Source organism: Dendrobates tinctorius, unplaced genomic scaffold (assembly GCF_039654945.1).
Source record: "Dendrobates tinctorius isolate UK_male_01 unplaced genomic scaffold, ASM3965494v1 ptg000036l, whole genome shotgun sequence".
Lineage (NCBI taxonomy): Eukaryota > Metazoa > Chordata > Amphibia > Anura > Dendrobatidae > Dendrobates > Dendrobates tinctorius.
The window spans coordinates 8369569-8390128 of NW_027361704.1; the positions used below are offsets into that span (position 1 = coordinate 8369569).

General features: G+C 47.3%; 1 long non-coding RNA gene across 1 annotated transcript in view; it reads right to left on the reverse strand.

Annotated features, from left to right (window-relative positions):
- The window catches only part of LOC141087949 (uncharacterized), a 30814-nt gene extending 28434 nt beyond the window's left edge, over positions 1 to 2380 (reverse strand). Inside the window, exon 1 of the long non-coding RNA XR_012231771.1 lies at positions 1926 to 2380. This is a non-coding gene — a long non-coding RNA (uncharacterized lncRNA). The remainder of the gene's footprint in view (positions 1 to 1925) is intronic.
- Between the last annotated feature and the right edge of the window lie 18180 nt (positions 2381 to 20560).

A 20560-nucleotide genomic window follows, 5' to 3' on the forward strand; every position in this document is an offset into this window, starting at 1 on the left:
TATCGGATGAGATGTTTCCCTTAATGACAACTCTGCTGCGCCCATACCCACAAAGGGGACTGAATGCTCGGCGGAGGATTTTTAATTATCGGCTGAGTCGTGCACGCAGATATGTGGAATGCACCTTCGGGATCATGACTAGTCAGTGGAGGATCTTTCACACTGCCATCCAGTTGGATCCAGAAACCATTGACACTGTGATTAAGGCATGCTGTGTACTCCACAACTACGCTCGTGAGTACAGCTCCGAGGTAGATGTGGAGTACCAGCAGCCACAATGTAATCCGCAGGACACTCCACAACATGTGCACAACGTTGGTGTGGGAAGGTCATCTAACTCGGGTGTGTTTATGCGAGAAACCTTTACTGACTATTTTATGAGTCCAGAAGGTGCCGTGCACTGGCAATACTCCTGTGCTGGTGTTGGGCAGCCTGAAGAGCAGTGAAAGATGAAAGAAGAAGATTGAGTGGCACCAAAGGACCCGTCAAGCAATATTTATTTTATCATTATGCAATAAAAAATATTTGGATTGTTAATTTTATGGTCATAATTTTTTTCTTTTTACTATGTGTGGTTTATTTAAAAAATGTTTCAAGATTCTTCTACTTCCCATAGTTCCGTGACCTTACACCATCATACATATCCTCTACCCAATAGTCCTGTGTTCATGTACCCATGACACAGTCCGGATCTAGCCGTTGTATAGCCCCTTTAATATAATTTTTAGAAAGAACACAAAGTAAATTTGAAAAAAACTATTTATTATAGAAACAAGAAACTATTCATGACAAACATTGTCATTCATTTTTCAATTTGAAATATAACTGATAGGCACATATGAAACATTTGGGACCAACAACAAAAAGGTCAACCACAAAAGTAACTTTTAATTCAAATTATGGTACTGCGGGTAATAGCCATAGGGTGTTGAAACATTCGTAGGGTAACTAGCATTTGGTGTGGGTCCCATTATTTCACTGCTGTATGGTCGACTTGATTAATATTCATGTTGGGTTTGTTGTTGGCCTTGTTTTTTTTTTACGGAATAATCCGAAAACACCCATCAAAATTTCATCATATGGCAAAATTGGAGTCGGATCCTGCAGAGCTGTCAGCGACATTTGTACAAGACTTGTGAAAATGGACTGGCGATCCGGTGTCAGCGAGGGAGCCTTGTTTGCAATTTGCAAGGCAAAAAAATCGAACTCGTCTTCGGTCGTCGACTTTTTGATCAATGCTAGAGTCTCATTTGCAGCTTTGATGGTTTTATCCTCGGTTTTTTTATTTTTGCTTTTTTTTGGGTTGTCTCTCCTGACACCGGACCGCCAGCATCTGCTGACAATGGGGCACCAGCAGAAGCAACTTCAAGATCTGAAGAAGATGTCACGGCTGCTCCAGTTGAAGGTCCTGATCCTTCTTCTGATTCATCCTCAGCCGGAAGTAAAATGTTCCCTTGAGTGCTGTTTGAAAACCCCCCCAAAAAAATGAGGGTATGTTTACATGCTTCATAGGAGCAACGATTTTGAGGCAGCCAAAAGAACGCTCAGCCGCAAGCGCTGCCTTTTTTTTTTACACATGGTGATAACGCAGGTTTAAAACACAGGCAGAACCAACGCATGATCTCAGTATACTGTGCTACTAATCTTGCGTAGACAGAGTGCAAACGCAAGACAAGTGACATGCTGTGGTGACAAAAGACGTGCCACATGTCCGGGGATGAAGGTCTGCCACCTCCAATGTTTGTACGCATAGTGGAGAGGGAATTTCATCACATCTCCTCCACTATGCTGTTCTATCTGGATAATACAAATTGAACGCTGCAGTTGTATGCAGCGCTCAATACGCAGCCGATTGTGCTATACCACCTTGAAAAATAGAGGATAGATGCAATTATAATTTTTTTTTTTAAATAAAACGTATTTACCTCCGCAATGTCCTGCCTGTTATCAATAATTGAAGCTCTTCATAAAATGGGAAGGTTTGCCGGGTGGGAGAGGAGCCACTTTTGGCACAGCTTGACACAAATTTGTGGAATCTGTCCCTCTCAGACTTCCACCTTTGCTTTACATCTTTCTCTAAGATAAAAAAACAACAAAAATAATTAATCATATTTATCCAAAATAATAGAAAGAGTTTTAAGAACATTATAATTACCAATTTGCAACTGTGTTGCATTGGGAAAAGAATCCCATTCAGGATAGAGCTGCCGTAAAACTTTTATCTAGCAGTGGTCACGGTAATAACGGTCCAAAATCACATACCTACAATGTATAGCTTAATCTCATTAGATACTATATCCAACAACCGTAAAAAAAAACAAAAAAAATCTAATATAACCCATAACACAACCACAGGGAAAAACATAACACAAACAACCCAAAAAAAGAATCCCAACCCTAATCATAATCCCAACCCTAACCCTACCCCTAAACCCAACCCTAACCCCAACCCTAATCCAGAGCCTAATCCCTACTCTAATCACAATCCCTACCCTAATCCCTACCTTAGTCACAATCCCTACTCTAATCCATACCCTAATCACAATCCCTACCCTAATCCCTACCTTAATCACAATCCCTACGCTAATCACAATCCCTACTCTAATCCCTACCCTAATCACAATCCCTACCCTAATCCCTACCTTAATCACAGTCCCTACCCTAATCACAATCCCTACCCTAATCCCTACCCTAAAGCAAGTGCACGGAGCTGCAGAACTCCGGGAAACTCTGCGATACAGTGCAGGAGCATCGCTCCTGCTACAGTATCGCCGCGGGACACTCGTTTATTGGATTTCTTCGGATAGGGAGTATTTTTGTGCTTTTTTATTTCATTTTTTTCCTAGGTGATCGAGGGCTTCGGGGACCAAGATTTGCTGTATGTGGTGAGTATGTATTCTATGTTGTATGTCATGTATGTTACATGTATTGCATGTATATTGTATGTTTTATGTGTTTTGTGTTTTTTTTACTTTACAATTGTGCTCGGTCGCCGGAGACGGGGACTACTCTCCCATCCTATAGCCGGATGGGAGCAGCAGTCCCATACGGCGACTGAGCACAATTGTGGGACTACCGTCGCATGGGGACTGACGCACACAGGCTGACGCACACAGACTGACGCACACACATACATGCATTAATACCAAATCAATGAGACGGCCCACATCGATCCCCATGCGACGATAGCCTTCCATGATGGTAAAAGATGGCAACTCCTTCTTCCCTACACTACACTCCGCACACACACTTCCTTTTCCTCCCGCCTGACATCACTTCCCTCTGCAGCGTTTTCTCACCCCATTCCGCAACACAAACCGCAGATATTTTTCCCTCTGCGGTTTTGCTGCGGAATTGCATGACTCAATGGAAGTCAATGGGTGCAGAAATGCTGCAGAACTACAAAAAGAATTGACATGCTGCGGATTTGAATCTGCAGCAAATCTGAGCGGAAAAATCCGCAGCATGTGCACAGCGTTTTTCGGTTTACCATTGCAAACAATAGTACTGTACAACGCAGCTAAATCTGTTGCGGACCCGCAGGGCCAGAAACACTGCGGATCCGCAGCAGAATCCGCAATGTGTGCACATAGCCTAAAGGCATCACATAGTGCTCCAGTGTCATGGCCCCATATAGTACACCACACTATAATGGACCCATATAGTGCTCCACAGTATAATCGACCCACATAGTGCATCACAGTATAAGGCTGCGTTCACACGTTCAAGTTTTTCGCGATTTTGTTGCGAAAACGCAAAAAAACTGCATCCCATGCATTCCTATGGGATTCCGTAATGCTGCAGATTTTCCCGCGGCGGAATCGCATCGCCGAAAAATCCGCAGTATGCTCATTAATTTGCGGAATCGCAGCGATTCCGTCCACATAGGAGTGCATTGTTCTGCTTACTTTCCGCATGTGGCTGTGCCCACCATGCGAAAAGTAAGCAGAACATTTGTGGATGGTACCCACGGTCTGGAGGAGAGGAGACTGTCCTCCGGGCTCTGGGTACCATATCCCTGTAAAAATAGAATCAAAATAAAAAAGGGTTATATTCACCTTCCGACGTCCCGCGCAGCGTCCCCAGGCTTCAGCGATACACGCGGCAGCTCCCGTTCCCAGTAATGCATTGCCATGACCTTTGCTGACGTTGCGTCTCACGAGACCGCGACGCCATCAAAGGTCATTGCCGCAATGCATCACTGGGAACGGGACCTGCCGGGAGCATCGCGGAGGCCTGCGGACGCAGCGCGGGATGTCGGAAGGTAAGAAAAACACGATTTTTTATTTTTTTTAATTATTTTTAACATTAGATCTTTTTACTACTGATGCTGCATAGGCAGCCTCAAAAGTAAAAAGTTGGTCACACTTGTCAAACATTGTGTTTGACGAGTGTGACCAACCTGTCAATCAGTTCTCCAAGTGATGATACAGATCGCTTGGAAAACGCTAGCATTCTGCAAGCTAATTACGCTTGCAAATCGCTAGTTTTTCCTCGGGGAAAATCGCGGGAGTTTAAAATGCGATTTTCCCGTGGAATGGAATTTTGGAATTCTCGCGGTAACTTCCGCGGGAATTCCCCTACGTGTGAACCCAGCCTAAAGGACTCACACAGTAAACCACAGTATAAAGGCATCATATAGTTCCTCACAGTATAATGGCCCCATATAGTACACCACACTATAATGGACCCATATAGTGCTCCACAGTATAATTGACCCACATAGTGCACCACAGTATAATGCCTCACATAGTGCTCCACAGTATAATGACCCAATATAGTGAACCACAGTATGATGATCTACATTACAATGTGTATCCCACAGTATAATGGCTCCATATAGTGCTCCACAGTATAATTGCGTCATATAGTGTCCAAAATATAATGGCAACATATAGTACACCACACTATAATGGTGTCATATAGTGCCCTGCAGTATAGTGACCCCCATAAAGTGCACCACAGTATAATGGCATCATATAGTGCACCACAGTATAATGGCCCCATATATAACACCACAGTATAATGGCGTCATATGGTGCCCCACAGTATGATGACCCCATATAATGCAGCACAGTAATAGTAACATACAGTAAAATGTACTTCATAGTATAATATAATGTGTCCCTCATATTGCGCCACAGTATAATGGCATCATATAGTGCACCACAGTATAATGGTCAGCTATAATGCACAACAGTATAATGGCATCCCATAGTGCACCACAGCGTAGTGTCCCTATATAGTGCACCACAGTATAATTGCCCCATATGAAACACGACAGTATAATGATGTCATATAGTAAACCACAGTATAATGGCCCCATAGAGTGCACCACAGTATAATGTCATCATATAGTGCACCACAGTGTAATGGCCCTATATAGTGCACTACAGTATAATGGCCCCATTTAGTGCACCACATTATAATGGCCTCATATACTGCTCCACAGTATAATGGCCTCACATATTGCTCCACAGAAAATAGAGGTCCCATATAGTGCCCCACAGTATACTTGCCCCATATAGTGTCCTACAGAATAATGGCCCCATATAGTGCCTCACAGTAGAATGGGCCCCATCTTGGTATATATGGCCCCATATATCCAATACATAGAAAAAAAACAAAACACTTGTGCTTACCTTCCCTGCGCTCCCACGCAGCGCTACATTCTGTCAGCGGCATAGGAAGGGGGGTGCGGGGGGGCGGGCCGCCGGTGGTGCAGCAAACTTTTTTTTTTCTATTTAATTAAAGTTAGTCCCGGGAGCAAAGGCGCCTAGCGGGGAGATGTAGGAAGCCATCCGCTGCGGTCTGCACTCACGCTCCAACTACAATCCGGCACCTGGTCAGACAGCTCGTAAGCGTCCTGTGACAGGCCCCGCCCCCCGCCGCTCCCCTCTGCCGGTATGAAGGAGCTTGCGGGGAAGTGGGCGGTCCGAACGACGTGACGGCAGAGTGTGTGAGGCGGGCGGCAGTTGGCAGTTCGGCTCCTTCTTCCTAACTAGTCAGTTCTAGAGTTGCAGGTAAAAAGTGTGCAAATAATGCAGAGGGTGACACAGTGACTAAAAAAGAGAATACTCCACATGTTCACTCTACTCTTACTATCTGTAAGGCTAACCAGCAGCGCTGTGTAATTCTTGGTGTGTGTTTAGGGGGTGCACCGTGCAGGAAGCAGACCATTACTTTCTGGTATTGTACAGTTCTGAAATTCTGTAATTGTCCTTTTCTGAAAGATTTCTTTATAGGGATTTATAAAGGTACAAGGGACATAGAAAAGTCACAAAGGCTGTGTTCACGCTGTTATTTTGGTGTACGTTTTAGACTATAAAAAATGCATAGGTTTCTGTACACAGAGATTAAAGGGGTATTCCCAGCAGACAGGATCAGTCTCTATCCTGTCTGCTCCGGCAAACGGCAAGCCGGGTTACTTCCGGTTTGCCGTGTGTCAGATGCGGCTAAAGCCACGACGTGGTCTGACACAGCGCATTCATTCAGAAATGCGAGTGGCAGGCTCCAACTCCTTTACAGCGTACAGGCTTTACCAAGTACTCCACTGCCGGGCCGATAGGTCATTTGGTGGGAGGGCTAGGGCTGGACTATGTGTAGCAGCACCCAGATGTAGGCAGAAAGTGACGTCATTCTGGGAATGCTGGAGTCAGTGTCTGCAACCAGTCCCGCTCTTTTGCCGGCTGCAGGAGTGCCATCTTGGTGGCCTGGGCACTGGCACTGCCCGGGCCCCGGTCTGACCTTACTTTGTTTTTTTGTTATTTTGTTAGGCTTAGATAAAATGAAGCGAAGAAAAGAAAGTGGTGCAATGTTTAGAAAAAAGAAAAAGGCTAAGGAGGAAGAATTGAAAAAAAATGAAGGTGCACTACTAAAATAGCTCAGCCACGATACCACTACTCCTGTTGCTGATGAGATTCCTAAATTCACAGCATTAGACACAAGTGCTCCTTCAACTTCAGGAACCAATGAGGAGTGTGATGACCAAAACATTGACCCAAGTGCTCCTTCAACTTCAGGAACCAATGAGGAGTGTGATGACCAAAACATTGACCCAAGTGCTCCTTCAACTTCAGGAACCAATGAGGAGTGTGATGACCAAAACATTGACACAAGTGCTCCTTCAACTTTAAGAACCAATGAGGAGTGTGATGACCAAAACATTGACACAAGTGCTCCTTCAACTTCAAGAAGCAATGAGGAGTGTGATGATCAAAATATTCCTGCTATTGACTTAAAAGATGTTGGTCTTTAGCCAAGTAAAATTAATAATGATACAAGGATCTTACTGGTACGTCAAGATGCATCAGTGGTTCAGTATCTAGACTCAGACTTTGCTGAAGTGGTTCGTGAGGGTGTATCAATCAAAGGACAAAACAGAAAACTTAAACGCAACTGTTTTTTTAAAACTCTGCCAAATAATGAAAAAATGTTGAGGTCATGGTTGCTGTACTCTCCTTCCAAAAAAGCCCTTTACTGCTTTTGTTGCAGACTATTTGCAGATGCAGAAACAAGTCAGTCTAATTTTGATTAAGTGAATGGATTCAACACATGGTGGAAACTTAATCCTAAAGTATACAACCATGAATCTAGTGTGGCCCGTGTAGAATGTTTCACAAAATGGAAGGAGTTGGAAATTAGACTCCAACGTGGCGTAACAATTGATAAAAAAGTACAGGAAGAAGTAGAAAATAATGTGAAGAAGTGGAGGGAGATACTTTCAAGATTGTTGGATATCATTAGATTCCTAGCTAAACAAAATTTGGCTTTACGGGGTCACAGAGTGTCACGCTCGCGCCTTGGCTGAATGGCGCGAGCCGGGGGGTTGTGGCCCCACTATGCCACAAACCAGACTACCCTGGAAGGGGCGTAACTACGGCAGCTACCTTGGTCTTCACTGGAGCCTCTGATGGTGAGGTCAGGCTTGTGCGGCAGGTAGCTGCCGGGTGCCACTCCAGGGTGGTGTCTGGCTGTGGCTGCTGATCCCACTCGGGAACAGGACACCTGGATAGGTGCGAGTGACAAGCAGGCTGATACACAGGGCAAGAAGGTACGACAGATACAGGGCAAGCAGGCGTGGCTTGGAGACACTGGGCAAGCAGGCGTGGCTTGAGACACAGGACAGGCGGGCACGGCTTGAGACACAGGACAGGCGGGCACGGCTTGAGACACAGGACAGGCGGGCACGGCTTGAGACACAGGACAGGCGGGCACGGCTTGAGACACAGGACAGGCGGGCACGGCTTGAGACACAGAACAGGCGGGCACGGCTTGAGACACAGGACAGGTAGGGACCTGTTCACACAGCAGGTGCAGGTATGGATGCAGGCAGGCAGGAGTAGAATATGAAGGAACAGGTTTGGACCTGTTCACACAGGAGGTGCAAGTATGGATGCAAACAGGCGTGGAATATGAAGGAACAGGTCTGGACCTGTTCACACAGGAGGTGCAGGTATGGATGCAGGCAGGCAGGCAGGAGTAGAATATGAAGGAACAGGTTTGGACCTGTTCACACAGGAGGTGCAGGTATGGATGCAGGCAAGTGCAGGATATGAAGGAACAGGTTTGGACCTGTTCACACAGGAGGTGCAGGTATGGATGCAAACAGGCGTGGAATATGAAGGAACAGGTCTGGACCTGTTCACACAGGAGGTGCAGGTAGGCAGAGCCGCAGGAGTGCGGAGCAGGCAGAGCCGCAGGAGTGCGGAGCAGGCAGAGCCGCAGGAGTGCGGAGCAGGCAGAGCCGCAGGAGTGCGGAACAGGCAAAGCTGCGAGGGTGCAGATGCACCGACAGGGAGGACACAAGGAAAGACACGGCAGAGAAGGAACCACAAACAAGGAGACTGACAGACAGAGGTAAGACTGAGTTCAGACAGAGACACAGGGACAAAGATACAAGGACCAGGATATTCTGCCTCCTGGCAGGCGGACAAGGTACGAAGCGAGACAGAGTATTCCTACAGAGAAGGAGATACACAGAACAGGGCCTGGCTAGTTCAGCAGCAAGGAGCTAACTGAGTTTAGACATTGCACAGGCAATGTTTCAGTGGGAGTGGTGAAACTAGTCAAGGGCTCCAGGTGATTGGTCAGGGACAGATTACCCAGGTGCACACAGACTGCATAAGAACCAGAGAGTTCAGGCGCCGCCCCACTATACACACAGTCAGGAAACATGGAGAGCAAGCAGGAAAACAAGAGGCATAGCACATGGAGCTCAGGGCTGGCAACAGACAGATTTCACAGTATGGCTTGAAGCAGAAAGTAAGTATGTGTGCGGGAGCTGGGAGACCATGCAGTGATGCCAGCAGGATTGTTACAGTACCCCCCCCTTTACGGCCCCTCTTCCTCAAGCCTGCCAGAATGACCAGAAGAAGGAGTACGGGACCACACACAGTCCAGGTTGACACGACATCCTTCAGGTAGGGTGGAGTATGTGTGCCATCAGGAATCACAGATTGCCCGGTTTCTTGGTGCCTAAGGGAGTCAGTTTCCAACACAGAGGGTACAAAGACTTCTTCCTCCTGATTGACAGAGAGCAGGGACCTGGAAGCTTCAGACTTGACCCCTACATCAGCCGGCCAGCAAGAAACAGCAGACACCTTCACTAAGTCAGACTTCAGCCCGACATGCCAGAAAAATTGGACCTCCTCCTCCTGGTTGATGAGAAATGGAGATACGTGGGTCACTGTTCCAACCTCTTCACCCACCAGCCAAATGGAAGCTGGAGGCATACATACGGGGAGCCACTTCAGCCTGTTACCCTGAAAAAACTGGACCACATCCTCCTGGTTAGATGAGTGAAGCTCTGTCTTGGGACCTTCACCCCTAGGCCACAGGGGAGCTGAAGGCATACACTCTGGATCCATCTTCAGCCCTTTATCCTGGGGAAGACAATCAAGAGGCAGGGGTGCTCTTTGGAGCAGAACACTGGTATAGTCGCTGGGGATGTGTGAGGAGACTGAGACCACCTCCCCCTCTTCAGAGGCATCCTCACACCTTGACTCGGCGACTAGCAAACCAGGCAAAGAAGACGACTTTGCTGACTGAATGCGACACAAGGGAACCAGACACCTCTTGTCACTTGGTTGTTTCAAGTGTGGTGCCTTGCTGGGTCTCCAAACATAAATGGGCATCAGGATCTCTGGTTCAGAATGACCCATGGGCATACTAGACAGCAAATGGAAGACGAACTTCTTCGTATACAAGGCTCCGACCTGGAGCTGTAGTTGTCCTTGCAGGACTAGACTGTTCTCCAATAGGGCTCGGCCACCTCGAGACAACGCCCACGCCGGCTTCAGGAGCTGTATGACAGAGACCACACACTGACTCTGTAAGACTGGCGACTTAAATACACCAAAGCTCCCTGAAGGCAGAGAAACAGTTAAAGAGTTTAATGGAGAGGGAGTACTCTCACCAGGGACAGCCTCTTCTACTGGCCCAGGGTTCTGGAGTACAGGCTTCACAGGACAGAGGCCAGATTCCGGCTGCAACTTGGCCCGCTTCTTCTTTTTAGACCTCTTGGATCTTGCACGGGAGGCCGCATTGGCAGACTGTGGAACAGGTGATGGCTGGACTGTCATAGGTGGTTGAGACGATTCATCCACAGGTTCCTCTTGTCTGGTCTGTATCTGGAAGCTTGAAGGGGAAGACATCTCAAGAGCAGCTGGACGAGGCATGTCGAAAACTTTACGGAAGGCCACCAGGAAGGCCCCCAGGCTCATGACGACAGGGTCCCCTGCTTCCAAAAGGGGACAGATCCAATTCAAGGCATCACCAGCTAGGTAGGACATGATATATGCCACCTTGACCCGGTCAGAGGGGAAACAAACTGCACTCTGCAGGATGTAGTGCAGGCACTTTTTCAGGAACCCTTGTCACTCTTTGGGGTCCCCATAGAACCTAGGCGGATCTGCTGGGTCGTGCTCTTCGTAGGCCAGGAGCTGCTCATAGATGGCCTTAGAGACTATGAGTGGTTCAGAAGTCTCCACAATTGGAACCACACAAGGCGGAACAAACTCTTCCGGTGGGTCACACTGGCAGGGAGAGAGTTCATGACGCTCTGCGAGCGGAAGGACATGGGACTCAGCGGGGACCATGGCCTGTGCAAACTGTCACGCTCGCGCCTTGGCTGAATGGCGCGAGCCGGGGGGTTGTGGCCCCACTATGCCACAAACCAGACTACCCTGGAAGGGGCGTAACTACGGCAGCTACCTTGGTCTTCACTGGAGCCTCTGATGGTGAGGTCAGGCTTGTGCGGCAGGTAGCTGCCGGGTGCCACTCCAGGGTGGTGTCTGGCTGTGGCTGCTGATCCCACTCGGGAACAGGACACCTGGATAGGTGCGAGTGACAAGCAGGCTGATACACAGGGCAAGAAGGTACGACAGATACAGGGCAAGCAGGCGTGGCTTGGAGACACTGGGCAAGCAGGCGTGGCTTGAGACACAGGACAGGCGGGCACGGCTTGAGACACAGGACAGGCGGGCACGGCTTGAGACACAGGACAGGCGGGCACGGCTTGAGACACAGGACAGGCGGGCACGGCTTGAGACACAGGACAGGCGGGCACGGCTTGAGACACAGGACAGGTAGGGACCTGTTCACACAGCAGGTGCAGGTATGGATGCAGGCAGGCAGGAGTAGAATATGAAGGAACAGGTTTGGACCTGTTCACACAGGAGGTGCAAGTATGGATGCAAACAGGCGTGGAATATGAAGGAACAGGTCTGGACCTGTTCACACAGGAGGTGCAGGTATGGATGCAGGCAGGCAGGAGTAGAATATGAAGGAACAGGTTTGGACCTGTTCACACAGGAGGTGCAGGTATGGATGCAAACAGGCGTGGAATATGAAGGAACAGGTCTGGACCTGTTCACACAGGAGGTGCAGGTAGGCAGAGCCGCAGGAGTGCGGAGCAGGCAGAGCCGCAGGAGTGCGGAGCAGGCAGAGCCGCAGGAGTGCGGAGCAGGCAGAGCCGCAGGAGTGCGGAACAGGCAAAGCTGCGAGGGTGCAGATGCACCGACAGGGAGGACACAAGGAAAGACACGGCAGAGAAGGAACCACAAACAAGGAGACTGACAGACAGAGGTAAGACTGAGTTCAGACAGAGACACAGGGACAAAGATACAAGGACCAGGATATTCTGCCTCCTGGCAGGCGGACAAGGTACGAAGCGAGACAGAGTATTCCTACAGAGAAGGAGATACACAGAACAGGGCCTGGCTAGTTCAGCAGCAAGGAGCTAACTGAGTTTAGACATTGCACAGGCAATGTTTCAGTGGGAGTGGTGAAACTAAATAGTCAAGGGCTCCAGGTGATTGGTCAGGGACAGATTACCCAGGTGCACACAGACTGCATAAGAACCAGAGAGTTCAGGCGCCGCCCCACTATACACACAGTCAGGAAACATGGAGAGCAAGCAGGAAAACAAGAGGCATAGCACATGGAGCTCAGGGCTGGCAACAGACAGATTTCACAGTATGGCTTGAAGCAGAAAGTAAGTAGGTGTGCGGGAGCTGGGAGACCATGCAGTGATGCCAGCAGGATTGTTACACAGAGAAGTAATTCATCATGAGACTGATTACGAACCTGAATCACCTGGAAATAAGGGAAATTTTTTAGAATTAGTTCATTTGTTGGCGAAATATGATCCAGTGCTACGTGAACATATTCTAAGAATCAAGTTGGGAAAAAAGTTTGCTACATCATATTTGTCTCCTACAATTCAGAATGAGTTTATAGAAATTTGGGAGAGGGAAAGTAAGAAGCAAAGTTGAGGAGCAAGTAAAATTAGCAAAGTATTTCTCTATGATATTTGACAGCACCCCTGATATTTCTCATAAGGATCAAATGTGCCAAGTTTTACGCTACGTTATGATCAATGGAAATGAAGTGAAGGTTGTGGAATCATTTGTTGATTTCATTGAAATAAAAGGTAAAACTTCAGAGAGTATTTCAACTATGATTTTTCAACAATTAGAAAAATACAGAATTGACATCCAAAATTGTAGAGGACAAGCATATGATAATGCTGCTGTAATGGCTGGTCAACATACGGCGTTCAGAGATGCATCAAGGAAATAAACAAAAAAGCTGAATTTGTTGCATGTACAAATCACTCTCTGAATTTGGCAGGTGTACATGCAGCTTCTGTTGCACTGAGTTTGGTTACATTTTTTGGAACTGTGGAGCGTTTGTTCACATTTTTTTCTTCTTCCACCCATCGCTGGGATGTTCTGATTTCAGTCACTGGTCAAAGTGTCAAGTGTGTATTAGAAACTCGGTGGAGTACACGGGGAGATGCTGTGAGTGCAGTAAAAAAAAATTACTCCAAAATTTTACAGGCTGTAGATCATTTAACTGGTGAAGAAGAAAATAGAGTTACCAGGTCAGATGCTGGCGTGTTGCTTGTTGCATTACAATCTTTTTCCTTCCTGTGCTTTCTTGGCCTGTGGGAATCTGTGCTTAAAAAAATTAATGACACACAGGTCTACCTACAGACCAAAGGATTAAATATCCAACAATGTGACACAAAACTTGGAGCATTAAAAGCATTTTTAACTGAAAACAGAGAGGAATTAGTTAAGCATTCAGTAGCTTATGCAAAAGAAATTTGTGAAGATTTGTGAATAGATATGGATCGCCGCTCTAGAAAGAAGAAAAGAATGGCAGGTGAAGAATCACAAGACGCTGAATTGCCATATGAAATGGAGTTGATGAGAGAAATGTACCTTTCGTTGGACAGAGTGATCCAGGAGATCACAACAAGATTTAAACAGCTTCATGCTCTTGCTGAAAAATATGCCTTCCTTACTCCATCACACCTTTTGGACGAGAAGTATGAGTGTCAGCTAAATCAAGATCACGATGATATTAATAAGGAAGAGTTCCTCATTGAGAGAAAAAGGCTTAAAAGTTTCTTTCTGTTGCTGTTACACAAGACAAAAAAGAGACATGGAAGGAGGCCAGTCCCCTTGAACTGTTGCAGTTTATTGTAAAGTATAGTCTAGAGAACTCAGTTCCAAATATTGTGATACTCCTTCGAATTTTTCTCACTATTGCTATAAGTGTTGCTACTTGTGAGAGGAGTTTTTCTAAGTTAAAGCTGATTAAAAATTACCTCAGATCCACAATGAGCGCCATGCGTTTAGGAAATATGGCCATTCTGTCTATTGAACATCAGCTGAGTAAAAAAACAGACTTTGATGATGTTGTCAACGATTTTGCAAACAGAAAGGCAAGAAAAGTAAGATTCTAGAACAATTGAAATCAACTTTACTCCCAAAGTGACAATTTAAAGTTTCAGTTAAAGAATAAAGAGTTTTGTTTCTGTGCGTGTTGTTCTGACTATTTTTTGGTAACCTTTGTGTGTATTGAGCCGGGGGGGACGCCAAATTCGGGAAAAACCCCGGGCGGCAAAAGCTCTAGCTACGCCACTGCATTCTGTTCAAAGTGTTCACAGAACAGCAATGTCATGATCTCCCTGCTGCACCGTGAATTAGTCAGCGGTGATCACAGACTGTACTGTAAGAGTGACAAGCTGATATAACTGCTACCTGCTGACACAAATACTCGCCTCACTTGAGACCTCCGCACTCCAGCAGCTCCTGTCATCGCATGCACTGAGCAGTTTGTGCAATGACAGGGGAAAATGTATGTTGCCGACTGCAAATGCTGCGGGCTAGAACAAAATGGCTGCAATCTCCTCCCGTAACTGTGACCAGTACAGCTCATGGGGCATGGCCCAGGTCATAGCGAGAGGCAGGAGTAGCAGCCTCAATACAAGAGATGTGGTCGCAGTCTGACTGCAGGCTCTTATGCCCAGGGTCTGCCGTAAGTCAGGTGTGTAACTATCGTGCCCAGACAGAAACACCCCCCCAAATGAAAATGTCAGCCCCCAGTGGTTAAAGTAAAAATTAATAAAAAAAATAAAAATAAAGTTGTATGTTTAATTTTGCATTAAAAATAATTGAATTATATAACCAATAATACAAAATTAAAAATCGTGGTACCTTCCCTTAAAGTAACTTGGGTGTGTGAACTGTGTTGGGGTGTAATTTATGCTCACTTTATTGACAAGAACAGAGGTTGAGAGTTGGATTGAGTGAGAGGAGATAAATTAATCCTTGCAGGTGCACCCCACATCACATGCTGAGAAGTGTGCATCAAGAGTATACAGTATACCTTTGGCCTATTTCACATGTCCTGATATTTCTGGTACTGGAGATATCAGTGTGAGCACGTGTAATTGTAGGGAAGTGGACTGACCTATGGACCTGTCTGCAGCAGGAAGGTGAATGCAAAATGTGCCATAAAAGTACTTGACGTGAACTGGTGTAGATGTATGTGGGGAGACAGCTAGAGACAGTGGAGGATGGTAAAGTACTGGGTTTTTGACCACTAAGGGGAGACCAAGAACAGCAGGAGAAAGAGACGGTTCAGTACTAAAGTTTGGCCACAAGATGGAGGCAGAGAGCAGTGGCGAAAGGGCTTAAAGGGAAGGTGCCGCAATTTTATATAATTTGCAAAAAAATAGTAAGTAACAAAACATGTTGTTTCAGCAAATGTTGTACTAACCAGGATTTATGGTTTGTTTGTAATAATGTTTTAATGTAGCCACTGGGCGCTGCCATCTTGATTTGCAGATCTGTGGAGGACTCATACAGTCTGCTGGACATAGAAGACTGTGGTCGGCTCCCGACCCCACATTGCAGCCTCATTAGCAGTGAACTGGGCACGCCCCTGTGGGCTGCACCATTCACTGCTGTAGGTGTGGCTGGGCGCCATTTTTGCTGTAGCCCAGTGCTATCTGCTGAGCTCCACTTACCCTCTATTACAGGACCACTTGTGGCATAACGGGTCCTGTGTTGTGAGGAGAGGCTGAAGATATGGAGAAGGTGGTCAGCAGAGGAGAGAAGCGCTCACTGGAGCCGGAGGATGGAGTGTGGTGAGTGCGGGTGACTTTCATCTATGCTCCTCTGTCCTGCTTACTCCAGGCTTGGCCCTGTGCTTCCTGCTCTACTGTGTTCTTCTGCTCTGTCTCGGCCTCCTCACTCACACACAGCCCCAGTGATCTCCGGTAATCTGACACCTTCCCTTTTATGACAGCTTTTATGGCTGTCTGAGGAGGACAGTGACTTATACAGCCCATAGTCTAGTGTATGGGGGGGGCAGTTACACCAGTGTGGGCATATCTGTAAGCCGTGTATCTAATCCTATCCTGTGTGATACTGTCTGCTGAGCCGTGTATCTAATCCTATCCTGTGTGATACTGACTGCTGAGCCGTGTATCTAATCCTCTCCTGTGTGATACTGACTGCTGAGCCGTGTATCTAATCCTATCCTGTGTGATACTGACTGCTGAGCCGTGTATCTAATCCTATCATGTGTGTTACTGACTGCTGAGCCGTGTATCTAATCCTCTCCTGTGTGATACTGACTGCTGAGCCGTGTATCTAATCCTATCCTGTGTGATACTGACTGCTGAGCCATGTATCTAATCCTCTCCTGTGTGATACTGACTGCTGAGCCGTGTATCTAATCCTCTCCTGTGTGATACTGACTGCTGAGCCGTGTATCTAATCCTCTCCTGTGTGATACTGACTGCTGAGCCGTGTATCTAATCCTATCCTGTGTGATACTGACTGCTGAGCCGTGTATCTAATCCTCTCCTGTGTGATACTGACTGCTGAGCCGTGTATCTAATCCTCTCCTGTGATACTGACTGCTGAGCCGTGTATCTAATCCTCTCCTGTGTGATACTGACTGCTGAGCTGTGTATCTAATCCTCTCCTGTGTGCTACTGACTGCTGAGCTGTGTATCTAATCCTATCGTGTGTGATACTGTCTGCTGAGCTGTGTATCTAATCCTATCCTGTGTGATACTGTCTGCTGAGCCTTGCATCTAATCCTATCCTGTGTGATACTGACTGCTGAGCCGTGTATCTAATCCTCTCCTGTGTGATACTGCCTGCTGAGCCGTGTATCTAATCCTATCCCGTGTGATACTGCTCTCCTGAAATACTCTGTGCTGCTGTCACCCTGCTGGTTTTGTGTGAGATCTACATGGTGGTATTGTGTATGATCTATATGGCGGTATTATGTGAGAACCCTATGGCAGTATTATCTGCTAAAAGGGGACCCATTCTAGGGTGGTTCTGGCTGAGCACCTGCACACAGGTCAGGGGTAATAGGTGCAGTCAGAGGAGGGCTGGTGAGGCAGCTGAAGAGAGGGGTCTCATTTTTATCGTTACTGTATGGCTACATTTCCCCCATCCTGCTTCCCAGCGTCACCCCGGACTGCGCCTGTCGCCTCGCTTTCACACATCGCCAGGACAGGATCTGAGGAGGGGAATGGGGTCTTTGCCTGCAAAGTCTGGATCAGGCTGATTGATGGCCGTTCTGATCCAGAGTTTACATGCAAAGACAGTCAGTAACTTTGCAGGCCCCATCAAAATGGCTGCTCACTGTGTTCCTAGATGTCATAGGTTTTTTTGCCAGATTTCAGTAGCTGCTCCCCCTAGTGTTAACAAGTGGAAATGCCAAACTTTTTAAAATTATTTTTCATATTTTGCAAAATTAAAAACAAATGATAATATTTTTTAAGAAAATGTAAACATTAATTCTTTACATTTTTTCAATTGCTGAAAAATTTTTTTTGGGATGGCACCTTCCCTTTAAAGGGAATCTGTCACCCTTTTTTTCGGCTTGCAGCTGCCAGCATAGACATCGGGGGCTTATCTACAGCATTCTGTAATGCTGTAGATAAGCCTCTGATGTAACCTGAAAGATAAGAAAAACACATTAGATTATACTCACCGGGGTGGGTGGTCCGGTCCGGTGGGCGTTGCGGTCCGGTCCGACGCCTCCCTTCTTCATGCGATGACGTCCTCTTCTCCCATCCTGTAATGGCTGCGGCGCAAGCGCACTGCTCTGCCCTGTTGAGGGCAGAGCAGAATTCTGCAGTGCGCAGGCGCCGGACCTCTCCCGATGCCTGCGCACTGCAGGACTCTGCTCTGCCCTCAACAGGGCAGAGCAGTGCACTTTTGCGCCGCAGCCATTACAGGACGGGAGAAGAGGACGTCATCGCATGAAGAAGGAAGGCGTCGGACCGAACGCAACGCCCACCGGACCGCAACGCCCACCGGACCGGACCGCCCACCCCGGTGAGTATAATCTAACGTGTTTTTCTTATCTTTCAGGTTACATCAGAGGCTTATCTACAGCATTACAGAATGCTGTAGAAAAGCCCCCGATGTCTATGCCGGCAGCTGCAAGCCGAAAAAAAGGGTGACAGATTCCCTTTAAGAGCAGCTTAAGGCTAGGAAACCGCATAGTCATGGTGGGCGGAGGGGGCTGATATAAAAAAGTAGAGAGAGTTCCAGAAGGAAACCAGTCCAGAGGAGGAGTTCAGGAGAGGAGGAGACTGAAGGAGGAAGAGACAGAGAGGAAGAACTCCGGGAGAGACTGGAAGGAGAAACAGTCAGGGGGGTGGCCCTGACAGGAGAGCCACAGGAAGCCCGGGGGTACCAGACGGATGGACTCGGACAGGTGAAGCGCTGTGGTGATGGGCCTAAGGCAGCCACAGTGAAAGAGCCTCGAGGAACGTCACTGTAAAGGAAATCAGAATGCAGAATGCGACGTATCAACAGACAACCTTGGCACAATAACACCACTAAAAAGCTCCGGCAAGTGTCCAGGATTGCAGAGCGGCGCTGGAAGAAAAAAAAATTCTCAAGATGTCTTCACCGCATTCAAACAGGCAACACTCGCTTTCAAATCTGCCCTCACCTCTGCAAAACAGGCCTACTTCACAACCGTCGTATCTTCCCTATCTTACAACCACAGTTATTCAGAACTTTTAACTCCCTCCTCCGCCCACCACTGCCCCCTCTAACCTCACTCATCTCTGCTGAGGACTTTGCCACACACTTCAAAATTAAGATTGATCAAACAAGGCAAGTCTTCATCATTCAACCACCACAACCACTTTGTATACCAAACCAATGCCCCAACCCCATAACCTCACTCTCCAACATCACTGAAGGGGAGTTTAATTGTCTCTTCTCCAAATCGCACCTCACAAGCTGTGCACTTGATCCCATTCCATCCCACCTCCTCCCCAACCTCACCACCACACTTATACAATCCCTAACCCACCTCTTCAACCTATCGCTAAGGTCCGGTACCATCCCTTCTGCTTTCAAACATGCCACAATCACACCTATCCTTAAAAAGCCTACCCTCGACCCAATTGCTATGTCCAGCTATCGCCCAATATCGTTGCTCCCATTCGCTTCCAAACTCCTGGAGCAGCACGTCCACGCTGAACTTTCTTCCCACCTATCATCTAACTTGCTCTTTGACAATCTACAATCTGGTTTCCGCCCCCATCACTCCACTGAGACAGCCCTGACCAAAATTACTAACGACCGACTTACAGCCAAGTCAAATGGACAATACTCAATACTCCTTCTTCTAGACCTGTGCTCTGCATTCAACACAGTTGACCATTGCCTCCTACTACAGATCCTCTCCTCCTTTGGCATCAAAGACCTCGCCCTATCCTGGATCTCGTCATACCTTTCCAACCGCACATTCAGCGTCTCCCACTCCTACACCACCTCCTCATTCCACCCTCTCTCTGTTGGAGTCCCCCAAGGCTCTGTTTTAGGACCTCTACTCTTCTCAATCTATACACTTGGTCTGGGGCAACTCATAAAGTCCCATGGATTCCAGTACCACCTTTATGCTGATGACACTCAGATCTACCTCTCTGGCCCACATGTCACCTCTCTGCTGTCCAGAATCCCAGAGTGTCTATCAGCCATATCCTCCTTCTTCTCCTCTCACTTCCTCAAGCTCAATGAGAACAAATCTGAACTCATCATCTTTCCTCCATCCCACAGATCTTCCTTACCTGACCTAGCTATAACAATTAATGACATCACGCTTTCCCCAGTACCGGAAGTCCGCTGCCTCGGAGTAACTTTTGACTCTGCCCTGTCCTTCAAACCACACATCCAAGCTCTTTCTACCTCCTGTCGCCTCCAGCTCAAAAATATTTCCAGAATCCATCCTTTCCTCAACCCTCAATCTACTAAAATGCTTGTGCATGCCCTCATCATTTCCCGCCTCGACTACTGCAACATTCTTTTCTGTGGTCTCCCTGCTAACACCCTCGCACCTCTCCAGTCCATCCTTAACTCTGCTGCCCGGCTAATTCATCTCTCTCCTCGCTACTCCTCTCTGCAAATTTCTTCACTGGCTCCCATTCCCTCAGCGTATCCAGTTCAAATTACTAATACTGACCTACAAGGCCATCTATAACCTGTCTCCCCCATATGTCTCTGAACTAATCTCCCGATACCTTCCCTCACGTAATCTCCGGTCCTCCCAAGACCTCCTTCTCTCCTCCACACTTATTCGCTCCTCATCCAACCGACTCCAAGACTTCTCCCGAATTGCCCCTGTCCACTGGAATTCTTTGCCCCAACATGTCCGACTATCAACCACATTTGGATCCTTCAGACGGAACCTGAAAACCCACCTCTTCAAGAAA